This window comes from Balaenoptera musculus, chromosome 3, assembly GCF_009873245.2.
Source record: "Balaenoptera musculus isolate JJ_BM4_2016_0621 chromosome 3, mBalMus1.pri.v3, whole genome shotgun sequence".
In the NCBI taxonomy this organism is placed as follows: Eukaryota; Metazoa; Chordata; class Mammalia; order Artiodactyla; family Balaenopteridae; genus Balaenoptera; species Balaenoptera musculus.
This window is the reverse complement of record NC_045787.1, coordinates 44,063,506-44,082,932: the sequence shown is the minus strand read 5'-3', so window position 1 is coordinate 44,082,932 and position 19,427 is coordinate 44,063,506. Positions and strand designations below refer to the sequence as shown.

The window sequence follows — 19,427 nt, the reverse complement described above, 5'->3', positions numbered from 1 at the left end:
CGTTTCATGCCTGTGTCTGGGATCCAAGCTGATAGCCATGGCTTGCACCCATCTCTGGAGCTCATTTAGGTGGTGTTCTGCTTTCTGTGTGCAGACAGGGAAGAAATCCCCTCTCCTCCCTCACCCTGAAACAATGGTCTCTTGACTCTTAGGCAGGTCCAGACCTTTTCCCAGACTCCCTCCCGGCTAGGTGTGGCGCACTAGCCCCCTTCAGGCTGTGTTCATGCAGCCAACCCCAGTCCTCTCCCTGGGATCTGTCCTCTGAAGCCCGAGCCTCAGCTCCCAGCCCCCACCCTGCCTGGTGGGTGAGCAGACGAGCCTCTCAGGCTGGTGAGTGCTGGTCGGCACTGATCCTCTGTGCGGGAATCTCTCTGTTTTGCCCTCCGCCCCCCTGTGGCTGCGCTCTCCTCCGTGGCTCTGAAGCTTCCCACCCCCCCCCCACCCGTGTCTCTGCCCGCAAAGGGGCTTCCTAGTGTGTGGAAACCTTTCCTCTTTCACAGCTCCCTCCCAGAGGTGCAGGTCCCATCCCTATTCTTTTGTCTCTGTTTTTTCTTTTTTGTTTTGCCCTACTCAGGTACGTGGGGAGTTTCTTGCCTTTTGGAAAGTCTGAGGTCTTCTGCCAGCATTTAGTAGGTGTTCTGTAGGAGTTGTTCCACATGTAGATGTATTTTTGATGTATATGTGGGGAGGAAGGTGATCTTCACGTCTTACTCCTCTGCCATCTTGAAGGTCTCCCTCATATTTTCATATTAACACATTATTGACTGGGGGAGTTTTTCAGAAACTAATGCCTGTTACCGGTGATTTGTTATGCAAGTGAATATTGAAATGTCTCTTTTCAATAATGTTCAGGTAACAAAAGATGTATTATACGTCTCTGGTCAACAGTGAGTTAAAAGTGTATTAAATTGTCATTTTTGTAAGTTGGCCAACCATGAAAATATTCTAAATCCAAGCTATGGCTTCATATTTCAGAGAGGTAGAACATGGCCGTTTTGACTGTGTCACAATTGTTTCAGCATTTTTGGATTCCCTTAATCAAAAACTTAGCTTTTCATTTAGGCTGCCACGAGGTTGTTGGCTAAGGTTGCAGAATTTCTCAGCTGTTCTGTCAGAGGGGAATCCATGAAAAGAAAGGGCCTTTTTTCTCTGCCTTTGTGCTTAATCGAGTTTCCCTTGCTCACAGGGTGCCTCGTGCAGAGACCTCACACCCAGCCCTTCAGCGCAGAGCCCCTGGTGCGAAATGGCTGCGCTGACATCTCCCATTATAAAAATTTTAATGAAATATTTCACATTCTTTCTCTCATACTAAGTCTTTGAAACCTGGTGGGCATTTTACATTTATGGTACATTTCAATTTAGATTGACTACTTTCCAGGGATTCAGTAGCCACATGTGGATAAAGGCTAAGGTATTAAACAGTGCAGTCTTAGAATGATGACCAACATTCCATAAATATTAGCTATTTTAGGTCTTATTAATATCCTTTTTCTCTTCTACTGGGTACTTTTCGACTCTACTCAGCATTTATTTACTTCTTTTTTGCATTATATCTACTTTTTTTCCTTCTAGAAAGAATGTTCATTGAAAAGCACTTTTGTTTTCTGTAGAGGTTCATTCAGTGTATATCCATTGAGAATCCACCATATTCTAAGCACCCTGTGCTCTATTTTCCAGATTTGCATTTCCCATAATATGTGACAGAGTGTCTTTCCCATGGTAGGCACCCAATATATATCTGGTGCAAGAATTTCCTAGTTTTGCATACTCATACACATTTCTGAGTATTATTTTTCAATAAAATTTATGTTTTTTTATAGATTTTTCTTTTTAATTAATAAACAATGGTCTTAAATGGTGACAGTATTTGCTTTGATTGAGTATGAGAATTTAGTCATAGATCTTTGTTATTATGCAATCAGAGTGATTGCTGCACTGATGGTTTCTTACAAATTCTGCATTGCCACTGGGAAGAACAAACGTGACACTAGTTTATGAATTTTGTGTTAGAAATAAATAAACAAAATTGGACATTTTTATGTAGTGCTTTAAGTGATTAACCAAAATAACATGAAAGTTCTGGACAAATTGTAAAAGCCATAAAAATGTTAGTTGTTGCTAATATTGTTATTGATGGTCTACAGCAGATTTTGCCATCTGTTTCATAGAATGTTGACCCATGACTAGATGTCAAAAAAAAGCATTTGATAAAATCCAACAGCCGTTCATGATAAAAATAAAAGAAAGCAAAACTCTTAGCATACTTGGAGTAGAAGTATCTCTAGAAATCTTGCAGCAAGCACCATCCTTGATGTTGAATTATTAAAATCTTTTACCCTATGATAGGGGACAAAACAAGGTACTCATTATTATCACTTCTATTCAGCATTGTATTAGTGGTCCTAGATAGTGTAGTAAAGCTAGGAAAAGAAATAAAAGAAGGAAAAAATAAAAAGTCTTTAGTCACTCTGTGATAGCTGATATAGAAAATCTATTAAAAATTATGAACAGTGAATTAAGCAATTTTGGTGGATACAAGGTTAATATACAAATATCAATTAAATTTCTATATTTTAGCAACAATAAGTAGAAAATTAAAATAAACAATTTATAAGTTCAAAAATATCCAATACCTAGGAATACATCTGATGAAAATTGTGCAAGATCTCACACACACACAGACACATACAACATCCCATAAAGTCTTAAGAGAAATTATAGAACTAAATAAATTAAAGGCTTATCATGTTTATGGAAAGAACTTATATTGTTAATATGTATGTTTTTTCCCAAATTGATCTATAGAATACATGCAATCACAAATGAAAATCCAGCAGACTTTGAGGGTAGAATTTGGCAAGTTGATTCTAAAATTTATATGGAAAAGCAAATGGCCAAAAAATGCCCAAGACTGTATTGAAGAAAAAGAACAATGGCGTATGACTCATTCTACCAGATGTCAAGACATACAATAAAGCTACAGTAATTGTGATGATATGGGACTGGCACAAGGATAGACAAATAAACCAGTGGAATAAAATAATCTAAAATAATCTAAAAATAGACCAGTATCTAAATGGAGACTTGATGTGTGGCAAAGGTGCAATTACTATGTGGCAAAATGTAACTCTTGACCCCTATCTGACACACTATGTAAAAATTAGTTCTAGGTTAGTTGAAGATTTAAATGTAAAAGGTGAAACAAGAAATCCTCTATACAGTAAAATGTAGAATATCTTCATGGCCTTACATTAGGCAAAAATGGCTTAAGTAGGAAATTAAAAGCACTCAAGAAGAAAGAAAATATCAGAAAATTGGGGTAAGAACTTATCATTTGTTGAAATACACCATTAAGAGAGTGAAAACACAAGTTACTGAGTGGGGGCAGGTATCTGCAATTTATAATACCAACAAGAATAGCACAATACATTTAATAAAAAAGTATCCATCATTAGTCATCTAGAATGCGTATTAAAGCCACATTGGGATACATGTATCTAAAAACCAGAAATTGCCACCAGTTGAGAACCACTGGCTTCCACGACATGGAATTTTGGTTTTAAAGTTTATCTTTTGGACAAAGATTTCTTCACCTGTAAATAAATGATAACAATATATGCTCAAAGTGCTTTATTTCTACTTTCTGTTTTACAGGCTAGCCTCAAAAGTCAAGTTCTATTTTTTGGATATTTTTAAATGGAAAAAAAAAAAAAAATCCATCCTACATTCCAGGCAATTGACAGAAGGAATGTGTTTGGAAAACACATTTTAAACCTTGTGGCCAGGTTGTGATCAGCCAAGGTGTGTTTCATAGTTCTCATTTATGGATTAATGTAAAAGTATATTTTAAAAATTGTCATTATAGTGTTTAACCAGCAAATCTTAACTTTGCCATTGAAACCTAGGAGGACCCTGTGGGGTTCCTGGGCATGGAAGCTTTTTTTGTCATCCCCCTCACCCCGCTGTTTCTTATAGACAAGTCTCCACCCTCCACGACTTTCCCTGAGTTCCAAAGGGTAGATTCAAACAGTTGCTAATCAAGGGAGGTGCAGCCAAGAAACCACCTGAGGCAAGATTAAAGGGATCAGAGAAGCTCATCAAGGTTAGGAGGCTGACCACCTGAGACCCTGAACACACCCTAATCCTGTCAGCAACCCCACCCTTGAACTGTTGCTATAAAACTCCTCATCAAATCCTCCCAGGTTGGGACACATAGTTTTTCAAAGCAGGAGCCCGCTGTGTCCCCCTTTGCCTGGCAAAGCAATAAAGCTATTCTTTTCTACTTCACCCAAAACCATCTCTGAGATTAGATTTGGCACCAGTGTACAGAGAAGCTGAGCTTTCGGCATCACTTTGTTAACATAGACTAATGCTTGGACCAGAGATTTTCCTATGTTATTTTTGTCCCTTTTTTTGATATTTTGGTCAATATCTAATATTTATCTAATATATATTCACAAATGCATACATGCAAGTGCCTAGTAGAATACTCAGCTTATAGATATTCTTGTGTTTGTATATACAGAAATTATATTACTGACTTTGAGAGCCTGAACTCTAATATTAAAGCATTTGCTAATTTTAAAACAATTTTTATTTTAAAAATTCAGGGTCTCACAAATTTCATTCTTTTTTCATCTTTATCCTCTTGTGAAACTTTACAACTCTCAATTTTGATTTTGAATTCTTGCATCATGAATGCCTAGGGGCAAACTATATTTTACACTGTTACCTTAGGAGTGTTAGAGACCTGGGGGTAGGAACATATGGTTGTGGGAAGAAATAGCACCAATTACTGAAAATCCTTGGAAATTACCAATAATCCTAATAATTTGAGAGTTCCTTTCCCCTTTCTGTGAAAGTTGTCCAAAAGTTACATACAATATACTTCGCATTTGGACAATGTTGGTACAGAGAGAAAAATGAGCTTTGAAATTAGGTAGGCAGGTGCCTTGGTTTTAAATGCAGACTTTCTACTTAGCATTTGTATGACATTAGGAAAGTTCTTGATTTCTCGGAATGTCAAGTTACTCATCAATTAAATCTGGAAATTATATATTATTTACCCTTTTTTTGAGTTAGAATAATGAATGGGAGATACACAGAACTGTACCTGATATATGTAAATACGGAATAATTATAAAATTTCTTCCTTATTCTCTCCTGTCCACTTGGATAACCCTTGTAGGCCTAAAAGGTATTTTTCATCCCAGCTCCACTCCCCCTCTTTAATAGCCGTTCCTCAGATGCTTTCTTTTTATTAGCTAACTGTGGTCGTTCCCTTCCTTTCAGCTTTTAAAAATTAACATAGATGAAGGGAGTCTATTGTCTGATTGTCTATTTCTTTCAAACTGCTTGTACTAATTTCCCCTTTCACTGAGAAGTAGCTGTATGGTCCTTTAATGTGAAATTCACTTGTTTCCTCATTTTTTTTCTAAAACTTAACATGTTCCTCCCAAAGCTTTGTGTGATTTTTATCTCCCTCGGTATTTGAGCAGTATTTTCACCAGTTCAGAATGAGTTCTGCTGTTACCTATCTTCCCTTCTACATGGAAGCTCAGTGGGAAAAAAATGTAAGGCTCCTAATTTGACTTTGAAATACCAGGTGGCCCCTAGGACAACCCAGCCACCCATGTCTTGATGCCTTGATAAGCCTTGTTGTCTCCAGTTGAGAATAGATTGACTTCCTTAAGACTCATGGTTCCAAGATATATTTCTCACAAATAACCATTCCTCTCAGCAACACGAGTTGGTGGGCAGAGAAAAACATATTGGTTGTGCAATGAGACATCAAACCAAAAATATTCCAGGTGATTCAGTAAACAGTATATGACAAATGAGTCTTAAGATGACTCTGTATTTTAAAGCTGATCTTCGTAGTGTTTTTAAAAGAGAAATATAGAAGAGAACATTCTTCTCCTAATTATAATTTGCCTGTAGCTTGGTGTTATCGCTGTGGGTGTTTGCAACAATGGATCCACGCTTCCTTTGCTGCCAGCCCCTGGGATATTTGGCTTCTTATACCAAAGCTCTTCTTGAGGACACACAAGTAAAGTGCCTTGAGGCGCACATGCGCCGATTTAAGAAATCCATGGAAATATTCATTTTTAAGTCAAAATATATTTTGTTCAAATACTCAAACTAGTTATTTTCAAATAAGCAAAATGGAAAAGATAATGGCTACACTTGATTAAGTAAGAAAAGCAAAAAAAAAAAAAAGATGAGCTAAAAATATGAGTTTTAGGAACTGGGATTCATTTCTCAGAGGGACCTGACTCAACTGTTTAATTGTCAAAGAAAAAAGAAATTGTATTTAAGTTAGTTTGTCCATATCTGACAGGAATCTTTAAAAGCTATTTCAAAGTAAACTTTACATTGAGCAAATTTCAGAAACAGTCTTGTGAAATACATTTAAGGAAGTATGGAATGAGGCTATTTTCTTTTGGTGTAAAATAGTACTTTGCTGCCTAAACAAGTGTGGTATTTTCTGGGATACTGAAAGTTGTCTTGCTTTATCGACAAATACACCTTCATCTGTTTAACCCTCTTTGAAGTGCAGATGGGAAACGCCCCAGAGTGACATTAAAGGACAAAGTCTGCTACTTGTAGGCAAGGTTTGCATGAGGTAATGGAATAAAAATATAGCTGGGTTGGGGGGCGGGGGTAGAGAGCCCAGAGTGCCTTGTAACATTGCTTAGTTATTAATAACTGCCATTTCTTCAACTTTATAAGTAACATTTCCTGTTCTTCCAATATATCTCTAAGGTAGATATTAGGAATCACAATTTACAGATGAGAAAACTGAGAGACCGAGTAGAAAGATGACTTCCTAGTAAGCATCAGAGGAGGATTTGAACCTAAGACTCGCTGGCTCTGATAGGTCTTCTCTTTCCACTCTGCCATGCTTCCTCCACATTATATGCATTATTATATACAGCAATATACCCTCTGTATCATCTAAATTATTCACAAATTCTTTTAGATAAATGCCTCCCTCTGATGCCTCAGCAGACCCTAGATCTGGACTGAGCCAATGGAGCTTCTTCAGTGACGTAATCAGAGTCGGCCATGTTTGAGGGAAAATGGTCCTCCAGCCTCAGAGGGACAGCGGGGAGGAGGTTGCCAGCAATCAGAAGATGGAGCTCTGCCTGGTCTGGCCATCGTTCCTGCTTCAGCTTCTGTTTAGAAAGGAATATGGGGAAATGGAAGGGTCACAGTCAGAAAGACAGCCAGGTACCAGTATAGCCTTTTGAGTCAGCACAAACCCTGAGTGACCATGTGCTTAAGTACTCAACTTCCCATAAAGTTCTGCATGCTCACTTATACATCTGTTGTGTGTGGGCAGTTTCTTTGCTCAAGTTATGTTTTTTACTTGCAGTCAGATTCCATTTGAGTCACCACAGTGCTTTATCTATCCTACCATAATACACTTTTGAATTAATACAACTAATCTTCCAGAAGGCTGCCATCCAAATATTAGAAGGGAAATTGGATTATTGTTGGTTTTCTTTTTTTTTTTTTAACTTGAGGGCCAATGGTATACTGACTCTTCAATTCAACAAAAGTACACTCTATATTAGTGATGACTAATTTTTCAAGAGTAACCAGATTTCAGACCTTATTCTATCCTACAGAAATGTTAACAAGAGTCAGATGGAAAATGTTGGCAGGTTTAAAGATTAGTACAAAAAAAGATACACTGTTGTTTTTAAAAATTCCTTCCCTTAAACACAATTATATCACCAGCAAAGTAGTCCAGCAAGTTGTTTGAAAGCGATAAGGAACAGAAGAGGAATATTAATTCAACATAACTTTGAGTCCAAAAATTGAGGTGCTGAAGTTTTTCAAATCTTCAGAGAGTAACTTGAGACATCATTAAACTGAGGAATAGAGGCTGCTTCTGTGTCATTTACCTTGTCTCAATTGCAGGAATTTCCCAATTTATCAGGACCTACTGCTCATTATATTGATACTTTTCTCATTATTTTGGTTGTGCCTGCCTTGCTTCGGTGAGGTCTTAATTTGAAACAAATGATTTTTTTTGTTTGTGGAGTGGGGAGTGGTAACCCATAATGCACTCTTGTCTCCCCCTTCAAGTGTTTATTTGTGAATTTATGTTTGCTTTCACTTGGAGATGCAATACTGGGATAACCCCAGTGTTAGAAGGAGAAGTAGAATGAGCAGAACTCAATTGCTATTTCCAGAGCTTCAAGGAAGTGTTTTCTCTTTTAACTAAGTTCCCATTTTCCATGCAAACTGTAAAAATGCACAAAATGTCCAAATAGGAAGGCCTTTAAACTCTTGCATCAAGTCTCAGAGAAAACATTTTGTTAAACTGCCGCTCACGACCTGACAATAACAGGTCAAATGACATCACTCCAAATATAGCTTCTATCAAAATTCTGACCTGACAAGAAGATTCCTGGTTATCACTGATGGCCCACTTGGAGACAGAGAATCATTCAAGCTTCTTAGAATCTGCTGCTGTAGCATTTGATTGGCTTGCATCTTCAGCAATTATGACCCTGCTAATGCATCAGTCTTGCCGTGAAGCCTTTAGAAGTACAGATATCAGTTGTTATGTCTCCACTACCCATTCCCAACCTGATCTTGACACTACTTCAGTAGATCCAGAGCGGGACTTGGAGGACCTGTTTTAAAGACATCTGAAAGTAATTCTGGTCGTCAGCCAGTTTGGATTTTGGCTTGATCTCTCATTAGCCATGTGATTCTGGATTACAGTACTCTCATTTCTTCATCTGGATTACATGTGCTAATGCAGGTTAAGTAATAAATTATTATATTAGAATATGTAAGTATAATGTAAAGGTAGCTTTAAACAATCATTTGGTTTATGATTTTAAAGTCTCATCAACTTTACTCCTAGTATTGGTAGTAACAGTTGCTCTCAGGTTTACAGAATGAGTGTGGTTACTTATCCTCAGAACTAGGAAAATAATGAACTGTTTCCCATCCACAATGTAGTGGAGGGGAAAACTTCCCCAGGGATTTCCATCTTGTCCCTACGCTTGTCCCTACGCATATCTAATGAAGCACAAGATTGCACTGTTCAGTAGAGCCCAGTGGTTAAGCACATAGACTGAACTCACGGTGCCTGGGGGTTTTGTTCCAATTCTACCACTCTCTATGTATTGACCTGGTATGAGTTATTTAACCAGATATTCTGGTTGAACAGATACTCTGTATGTACCATTGTATCCTCAGAAATCGTTAAGGTAGCCAAATCTACTGGCCTTGCTATAAGTCAGTATATTGTAGTATCTATTACAGTTAAGACCCAATGGTTAAGATTTACTATTAGCTACAGTGACAGATATACTCCTTCTTAATATTTTCCACCATTTAATACAGTTTTCAAGTTCCTTACAGAAGGTGAGAGTGCTAGTTTTTCTCTCTTCGGCCCCTCCCTGAGACCCAGCTCTAGCCATTCTTCACTCTTCTCTGTCCTGCCCTGGATGCTGCCCACAGTGGATTGGATCCCCGTGGCTCCTGTGCCCTCTGCTGCCTTTTAGGTTTGGCCAAAGGGAGGTGTCAGCAGGAAATCAGTGTCTCCTTTAGGAGCCAGAGCTCCTGTCATGCAGCCACACCCGCCTCCCCCATTTCCATCTCTGACAGCATTTGGTAACTGTTTTCTCATCTAATTGCTTTAGCTCCAGGGCTGGTCATGGCTTCCTGCTGGTGCTAGTTACTGGGTTATTCATCATGTATTACTAGTTCCCTAACCGTACTCACATCTTTGTATATGTTCCTTTCACTAATACGTTTGGATAAACCTTTAGAGTGTGCCATCTGTTTTCTCCTGAGATTGATAAACAACAGACATTGTCTTTTATTCAAAGCACTGGCTTTGCATCCTCCTGGGCACAGAAGAGAAGGAGATGCTGGTGCATTTTCCCTTTCTAACTTCATCTCAGCCAGCATAGTCATGTGAGTGGTAGCAACTACAACAGCTTGGGGCACCCTGCCTTACCCGTTCCCCTGGAAACAGCTTCCTTCAAAATGTAAGAACACACAAAATTCGGAGGTGCAGTGGATCGTGTGTGGGTGAGGTAACGGGGGAGAAAATGGTTAATGGGTGCTGTAGCTTTCTATCCACAAAGGGGAGAACTCGTCACCTACCATCTTCCATGACACTTCCATTTCTCACAACTTGACCATCACTGAAACATGAAAGAACCTGCAAAGATATGCTTATTGCCATTCTGCAGACATATGTTAATTGGGTCTTCATTCAGAGGAGTATTTTCTCTGTTATCTCCTAAATAAGTCTTGTGTCATCTCCTTTATATTACTATGCTTATAATGTTATGTCAATGGACTGCTTTAGCATCTTTAAAGAATTGCTTTTATATACTAATAAAGATTCTTTTTTCTGGTAGGGAATTTAAAAGTGAGCTGTCTTTTTCATGTAAATTCTAAAATACCTCAGGCCAGTAGTTATGCTTAGGCTATTTTACATGCATTAAAACATATCACAGTGATATAATCTTTATGTATGTTCAATTCCCTTCCAAGTATAAATGAGATCTTGTGCTGCATTAGCTGATCCATATGCAAGTGTGTACTTCAGCTCCAGGTGTGGGTGTGGAGGCATAATCCATTCCAAACACAGGGTGAACATCTGCCCATGAAATTTATGAGTATGAGCATTGCAGCTACAAGAAGTAGCAAGAACAAACCACATGGACAGTTGATGGAAAAATGTTTTTGAGAAATAATAGTATAGGCAAAGAGGACATTAGATATTTGAGGAAAAGTAGTGGAAAAGTTCAGATTAACTAGGACAAACTTATGGACAGATCTGACTGCTGTTCTCTACAGCTTGCAGTAACAAATGTGGTAACAAATGCGGCCAGCTCTAACAGAGAAATTAGTAAGTGGTGTATAACAATCACTACTTATTTCCTTCAGCATACACATACTGGTGCCTCAAAGAGGCAAAGGAGCAACACCAAGAAATTTGATATTGTATTCTTTAGGCAACAGGGAGCTATTAACTGTTTTGGATCAAGGGAGCAACATGATCTATGCACTTTGTAATTATTTGGAATGGCGTGTAGGATTTATTGATCGAGGCTAATGTGGATGGGGAGATCAATTAGGGAACTGTTGCAGTGATCCAGGCATGAGGTAATGAGTGCCTGAATGAAACAGTATGGATGAAATTAACCGTAGGGATGAGAAAGGGTGGACTGTGTTAAAGAAGAATTAACCAAACATGAAGCTGCATGTGGTGCCTTGGGTCTACGGAGAGGAAGAGGCCAAAATATTTCTGGGCTATTTTAGTCTCTGTGCTTGGAACAATGGACAAAAAAGAAAAGGGAAATGATGAAAAGAGGTGAGGAGAAGGAGGAGATAGTGAAGTTGTTTTAAACCAGCTGATTCTGAGAGGTTGGCAATATTTGTTGCCTATGAAACAGTTGGAAGTTCTGATGGGAAATTTGAAAAAGGATTTGGAGCTATAGATGTCAACCTGAGAATCATATGCCTCGAGGGGATATTTTAAGCCAGAAGTGCTGTTGAAATCACCAGGGAAGAGAATATGGTGCGGGAAAAGAAATGAGGTAAGGGTGGAAGAAAAAACTTTGGAGACTGCTTATCATTTGAGGACTTGAGCAAAAGCAGGTGCAAAGAGCTTACGTTCCATTTTAAGCTTTAGAAGTGCTTCCTCATGCATTTCCTAATTTGACCAACAAGATAACCCTGAGAGGGCAAATGGTATTAACCCCGAGAAAGGAATGTCCAGGTATCTGAAGTGACTTGCCTAGGGTTCTCCAGGAAGTAGCAGGCAGAATCAAGATACCAATCCAGGTCTTGCCATGCCACCTTCATCTTAAAGGGGGCTTTTCATATGGTACTTCTGGAAGCCTCTGGAAGTTGCTGCAAAACTCCATCCTGAAGCCCTTCCTGAGTGGAGGTGGCCTGAGAAGAGAGGAGAATCCAGGGAGGCAGAGCTGGTGCTACTTCAGCCAGGGGAGCTCTGCTTACACACCACACTTTACCCTAATATTTCATCTGTATGTAAGGGTCAGCCAAAATCAGTGCAAAAACCACAGATTCAAATATTCCTTGATGTCAGCGAGCTATTTCTAAGAGGAACTCACCTTCTCAGCAAGATTCACATTATTCTGTGAAAACTTTTTATTTTACCTCAGGAGAGGTATTCACTGACCAGAAAAAAGAAAAAGAGGAAGGGCATTTTTTGTATTATCTGTGCTTCTTGTATGGTGCTGTTTTAAAGCAGTATTTGGAAGGTGGCTTCAGGTCTGAGTGGCAGGATATTAGATTTTTCTAAGAGGACATAGCATGGCCTCCTAATATTTGGAAAGAGTTTTCTTGTCCCTTTTAGCACCTAACTTACCAAGCAGCAACTTCAATATTGAAGCAGAGAGAATTTATGGGTATAGGCATCATACATCCCCAAAGGATTTTCAATAGAGTAACAAACGCAAACACACATAGGATCATTTAAGTCGCTTCCCTGGAATGCGTAAAATGCATCTTGAGTTTTACCAGATTTGCCACTTTTCCTTTTGCGTGTGTGTGTGCCTTATGGATTCTTAGAATTTAGCTTACTCATAACTCCTGTGAGGGATGGGGTTGGAACTCTTGTTAAACTTTTGCATGAATTCAGAAATCAGCATGGGGAGCAAGTTTGGAGTCTATGAAGACCTAGACTTAAAACATATTCCATTGCATTTAAAAATTAATAAAACTCTTTCCTTTAGTCACGTGAATATGTAGAAGAGCTCACTCATAGGAATGAAATAGTCAATTAATTATGTAAAAGACCCCAAGGAGCATCAGCTGCATGAATTCAGGCAGTCAACTGTTTTCTAAGGACTGCAAAGCTCTGGATGGAAAGAAAGGATACTAACACTCTAAGAGCTGGGTACTGGGCTTGAAATGTAGGATTTAAGTTGATTCTCTCATCAACCTTAGAAAGTAGGGATTATTAACAGAATTTTACACATGGAGATACTGATGCTCAGAGAAATGAAGGTACAAGTCAAGTAAAAGTAGGGGACTTGGAATTTGATCCTGGATCAACTTTACTACAAACCTGCTATACCAGGTGGTGTCCAAAGAGAACCTGAGATCGGTGAACACATGGGGAAAAGCATGTCTACTTGATTGTCCTCTGTGCCACTCAGGGTTCGATTAGAGAAGAACTAGGAGTTGCATATAATAAGGGGTTTATTATAAGGATTTGACGTAAGTCAGTTGAAGGAGCTTATTTCACAGTCTATGTGAAGCTGTGCCTGGTGCTGAAGCCTAGAGGCCAGAGGGTGGGCAGCAGAGAAGGGCAGAGGGACATGAAGTTGGGGAAGTGAGGTCAAGCTGAGCCTGAACCCACAAGGATGAACTGGAACCTGGGTTAGACTCTTTATCTCCAAGCCTCCAACTTAGATGATGGGGGTGTGCTGCAGCAGGAGAGGTTGACCTTCACAAAGCTGAGCATGAATGAATGTGCATACTGTCAAATAATTTGAACATACCTGGTTTATTAGATCACCCTCCCTGACCTTGAAGCAGGAAACTTGGCAGGAGCCAAAGGAGTTGTAAGCCCAGCTGTCGTTGTCCCCTAACCAGAAAAGCCAGCAGGAAGCAACACTAGGGTGCCCTTCTCCGACTTCTTGAGGATAGAGTAAGGTAGCTGCTCCTTTCCATGACCTTCCAAATCTCACACAAGACACTCCGTGTGTCTCATGCTAACATGGAACTTGTAGCAACAGGCAAGTAATACAAGGTAGGCTGTGTATTATGTACCATTTCTTGCCCCCTTTCTGGAATGCTATCCCCTTGTTTCTTACAAACACATTTTAGAATGCAAGTAAGAGTGGAATTATTATATATGAAGTAAATAGTTTGCAATTATTTGATAGTTCAACTATTTTATTATTCTTATTATTAAAATAGGCCGTTTCACAGCTCACCTAGCCTTCCCACCTAAATGAATGTGCATGCTCTCAAACAATTTGAACACATGGTTTATTAGTCAGATCACCCTCCCTAATAAATGCATCTTTCCCCTGTCAATACTAATGTTATGCATTTTTTTTAACAACGCAATGTAAAATAATTGTAGAAAACAAAACTGAATGAAATATCTCAGAAATTCCAGTGGGATTGATTTTCCTCAGTTAATCTTCTTTGGATTCAGTTAATTATCATAAAGCACTAGCCAAATTAATGCCTTCTGTTTACATCTTCCACTATATATTCATTCTTTTGTCTACTTGTTTTTGGTGTGTGTGCCCGTGTCTTTGACTTTTTTGGTTTTAAGGAGGTGAACAGAATTAGGTTAATCATAAAGTTCATAAAGCACTATCATCATCTGTCCAGATGTGGCTTTCTTTTCTTCACTCATTTCATTTGTTTATTATTTAGTAATTTAATGAATATCCACAAATCCGCCACTCAAACCAGAAATGAAAATATTACCAATAATATACTTCTACTTACGTCCTCCTCTATCTCATCCTCTGTCTTCCCATTATAGGTATCCATTGCCCTGAATTTTGTATTTGACATTGCCTTAAAAAAGGTATGTATGTACTCACACATATATGTCCACGTACACTTATATGTTTGTGTATGTGTACAGTCTTGCCACACACTCTCAGACATTGCACACATATACATACCTAAAATATTTTGTTGTGTTTTACTTATTTTGAACTTTATAAAAATGAAATCATAGTGTCTCCTAGAATGTGCTTTTCTTATACAATATGTTATTAAAGTTTAACTATGTTGTACAAAAGGCCATGAATTCAGTCATTGTCATTGCTGCATGACATGCCATTGCGTGACTAACCCATACTTCATTTTTCCATGCCGATGCTGGGGTGCATTCCATACAGTTTCTTTTGGGAATGTACTTAGCAATGGACACACCGCGTTACAGAATATGCCACGCTTTGACTTTGTAAGATATATTAAGTTGTTTTTCAAAGTGGTTGTACCACTTTTCACTCCCACCAGGAAAGTATCAATATATCAGATTCCCTTATTCACATTCTATCCAACATTTGAAAGAGTCACACTTCATACTTTTTGTCATTTGAATGAATGTGAAATAGTCTGTCATTGTGGTACTTGATATGAGTAATAATGAGGTTAACCATATCTTTACATATGTATGTTGCCTTACATAGTTGTTACTTACTCATGTCTTTTGCCTATTCTTGTATTGGGTAGTTAGTATTTTTGTTATTGAAATGTGTAAGATATTCATGATACTGATCCCTTGATAAGCATAATGAAAATAGCTCTTCCAGTTTATACTTGCATTTTAACTCTAGTTTCACTTTTTCAATGAAGAGTTTTTAACTTTAATGAAACCATACATACCAATCATTCTATAGTTATTATTTTTGTCTTGTTTTAAAAAAATCATTCCCTACTCCACAGCCAAAAACTTTCTCCTAAAAATTTTAAAGTTTGCATTTGATATCTAAATTCATAATCCACTAGGAAATTATTTCTATGTATTTGTCAGAAAAATAAAGATAAGTAACAGTATGTGCTGGCAAGCATGTGGTGAAAAGGGAACCCTTATACATTGTTGGTGGGACTGCAAATTGGTCCAATCACAATGGAAAATGATACAGAGATTCCTCAAAAAATTAAAAACAACTCTTCCATATGATTTAGCAATTCCACTTCTGCATATATACCTCCAAAATGAAAACAGGATTTTGATAAGGTGTATCTACTCCACGTTTATCACAGCATAATTCACAATAGCTAAGACACGGAAACAATCCAAATGCCCATCAACAGATGAATAGATAAAAAAAGATGTGGTACATATATAAATGGAATATTATTCAGCCACCAGAAAGGAGGATATCCTCGCCTTTGTGACATCATGTATGGACCTTGAGCATATTATGCTAAGCAAGATAAATTAGACAAAGACAAGGACTATGAGATGTTACTTACATGTGGAATCTAAAAAAGTTAAACCTGTAGAAAAGAGCACAATGGTGGTCACCAGGGGATGGGGGTGGGAGGAAAAGAGTGATGGAGTTTAAGGGTACAAACTTGTAACAAGTAATAAATAAGTCATAGAGATCTAATGCACAATGTAATAAATAGAGACAATAATATTGTACTATAATTACATAATGAGATAAATATTATTACATCAGCAATCATATTACAGTATATAAAAGTATCAACATAAAAAAAAAAAGCTAAAATGTTCCAGCTTCCATCTTCATTTATTAATGGTTTCTCCTTTCCCTACTGATCTATTATGCCATTTTTTCATATCAAAGTTACATGTATGTGTCGTTCTGTGGGTCTGTTCTATTCCATTGTTCAGTTTGTGGCTGGTGCAGGTATAGAAAAAGTCTTAATCATTATAGCTTCATATTAAGTCTTGTTTAACCAGGATAGCAATTTGTCCTTCTTCCCCCTTCTTCTTCTTTAACAGTGTCTTAGTTAATTTGAATCTTTTGCATTTCAATATAAATAAATCAGCTTTTCAATTTTCACCAGATAAATGAGATTTTTTTTTAACTAGATTGCATCGATTCTCTACATCAGTTTGGAGAACATTAAAATCTTTATGCAGGTAAGTCTTTTTATCTACAAACAGGAGCTATTGTTTCATTTGCTCAGGTCTTCTTGATATCATTCAGGAAAAAATATGTATAATTTTCTGCGTATAGATATTTCATATCTTTTGTTAGATTTTAGATATAATTTTTATAATTTTAAGATATTTATAATTTTTGTTTTCTGAATTGTGTGTTCTAAATTACATTTTCTAGTTTATTTGTGAAATGCAACTGACTTAAGATTTGAAAAGTGGAATTCTATGCCTTGCATCCTTACTAATCTCATTATTCATAATATTTATAATAATATTCTATTAATTTATCTCTGGATTTATACACCGAGAATTATAATGTTTATTTTTCTGGTCTTATTGGACTGGTTATAACTTCCTATAAAATGTTGAATGTAAATGACAATAGTGAGCATTCTCATTTTTGTTCCCAATTTTAAAAGGAATGCTTCCAATATTTTCTTATTTAGAATGATATCTCTTCTAAGTTTTCTGTAGATATATATTATCAGGTTAAAGAAATTAGCTTACTGACTTCTTTTTGAATTAAGAATGGGTATTGAGTTTTGTAAAATCCTTTGTTACTCATCTATTTAGATGATCATATTTTCCTTTAATCTGATAATAGTTTACATAATGTTTATAGATTTTCTAGAAACCATCCTTTTTTCATAGAGTAATCCTAATCTGGATATTATGTATTATCTTTTTATATATTGTTGAGTTCTATTTGTAAATATCTTGTTTAGGAGTTTTGCACCTATATTCATGAGAAACTGGATATTACAATTTTCCTGTTATCCTTATCTCGTTTTGTATCAAGGTTATATTGACCTTGTATAGAATAGAATCAGCCAGGGATTCCTCCCTCACTTTTTATTCTCCAGAAAATGTACTCAAATTTGGAATGATTCTTCCTTAAAAGTTTGGTGGAACTTGTAAAACTTTTGGGGTCTGTTTCTTCTATATGTAAATATGTTTTACTACTGGTTCAAGCTTTTAATAGTGGTATGAATATACAGATTTTTATATTTTTCTGAGGTTCTCTTGGCAAGTTATTTTTTCAGATTTCTTTTGGTATTGGTTAAATTTTATAATTTATTGGCATGAAATTTTTGATGCTATATATTTTGATCTTGGCCTCATCTTTTATCATATCCCCTTTAATATCTGGTGTATTATTTATTCATGTTCTTTTCCCCTATATATCTCTCTCCTTTTTGATCAATCTCAGATAAAGTTTATTTCAAACCAAACTTAGTTCTTTTGATGCTTCCTATTGTACCTTTATATTCTATCTCATTGATACTTGCCCTTATCTATATTATATCCATCTTCCTGCTGTCTTTATTAGGCTACTTTTTTTTTATAACCTTTAGTTTTAGAAAAAACTCACGACTTCTCAATTTTTTTTCTTTTGTAATATAATCATTTAAAAGCTAAACAGACCTCAAAACTGCTTTTACTCTTTCCCACAGTTTTAAAAAGTAGATTTTTGGTTGCCCTTCAGTTCTAGGCTTTTTTGTTTTCGTTTTTATTTTTTAATATCCACTAACATTTCTTCTTTGACCCATGGATTAAATAGAAATGTGTTCTTTAAATTCTCAATATATGGCAATGTTTTTCATTTGCCTTTTTGGTATTGCTTCTTAATTACACTTACTAGAGAAGCTGTTCTGGGTAATACCTATTCTTTGAAATGAGTTGAGACTTGCTTTATGAGCTCACACACAATCAGTTTAACAAATACCGTTAAGTCCCCTACATACAAACGAGTTTTGTTCCGGGAGCGCGTTGGTAAGTCTAATTTGTTCACAAGCCCAACAAAGTTAGCTTAGGTACCCAACAAACACAATTGGCTACATAGTACTGTACTGTATTACGTTTATAATAGCTTTCACACACATAATGCATAAAAAAACGACAAAAAAAAAAAAGAAAACATTTTTAATCTTACAGTACAGTACCTTGAAAAGTACATTAGTACTAGTTACATCACCGCTGTTTTTATGCTTGCTTCCTGACATCCTGGGCTTGAAATAAAGATACTGTACTACTGTACTCTATACAGTACTGTACAGTAAAGTACACAAAAGCACAACCACTCGTAGAGGATGCACGCACGTGACAATGTACACCAGACACATGACCTAACTTATGTGATTGGACATGTGAACACATATTCACATCTTTGAAAGTTTGCAACTTGAAGGTTCATATGTCCTTGAGTAGGGCATGTATAGAGCTCTTAGTTCAAGCATGTTACAAGCTTGTCAGATGTGTTCTATTCTTTTTATTGATTTTGTTGTCTGCTTGCTATGAATAATAATTGAGAGGAGCTGTTTTGAGCTCATTTTGTTGATTGATTGGTCAAAATTTCATTGTTTTTACTACCAACATTTTTTTTTAACATCTTTATTGGAGTATAATTGCTTTACAATGGTGTGTTAGTTTCTGCTTTATAACAAAGTGAATCAGTTATACATATACATATGTTCCCATATCTCTTCCCTCTTGCATCTCCCTCCCTCCCACCCTCCCTATCCCACCCCTCTAGGTGGTCACTAAGCAACTACCTACATTTTAAAGCTATTTTGTTATAGCTATTTTTGTTTACACTTGTTTATATCTTCCTAGTGAATTAAGCTTTTATTATTATCATCATTTTATAGTCACCCTCTATATCCCAGTGATTCTATTTTTTCTTAAAAGATATTTGGTCTATGAATAGTATAGCTACTCCAGCTTACTTTTGGTTATTATTTGCCTGATTTAGCTTTTCACTCTTTATACTTTGTCCCATTAGTTTCCTTATCCTTTA

The 19,427-nt window shown here is 36.9% G+C and overlaps 1 long non-coding RNA gene across 1 annotated transcript; it reads right to left on the bottom strand.

Moving 5' to 3' along the window:
• Positions 1-1,592: 1,592 nt before the first annotated feature.
• LOC118893424 lies at positions 1,593-18,751 on the bottom strand. The gene is made up of 3 exons (XR_005019464.1): positions 18,586-18,751; positions 17,266-17,269; positions 1,593-1,604 (listed from the first exon to the last, which is right to left on the bottom strand). It is a non-coding gene; the product is annotated as an uncharacterized LOC118893424 (long non-coding RNA).
• Between the last annotated feature and the right edge of the window lie 676 nt (positions 18,752-19,427).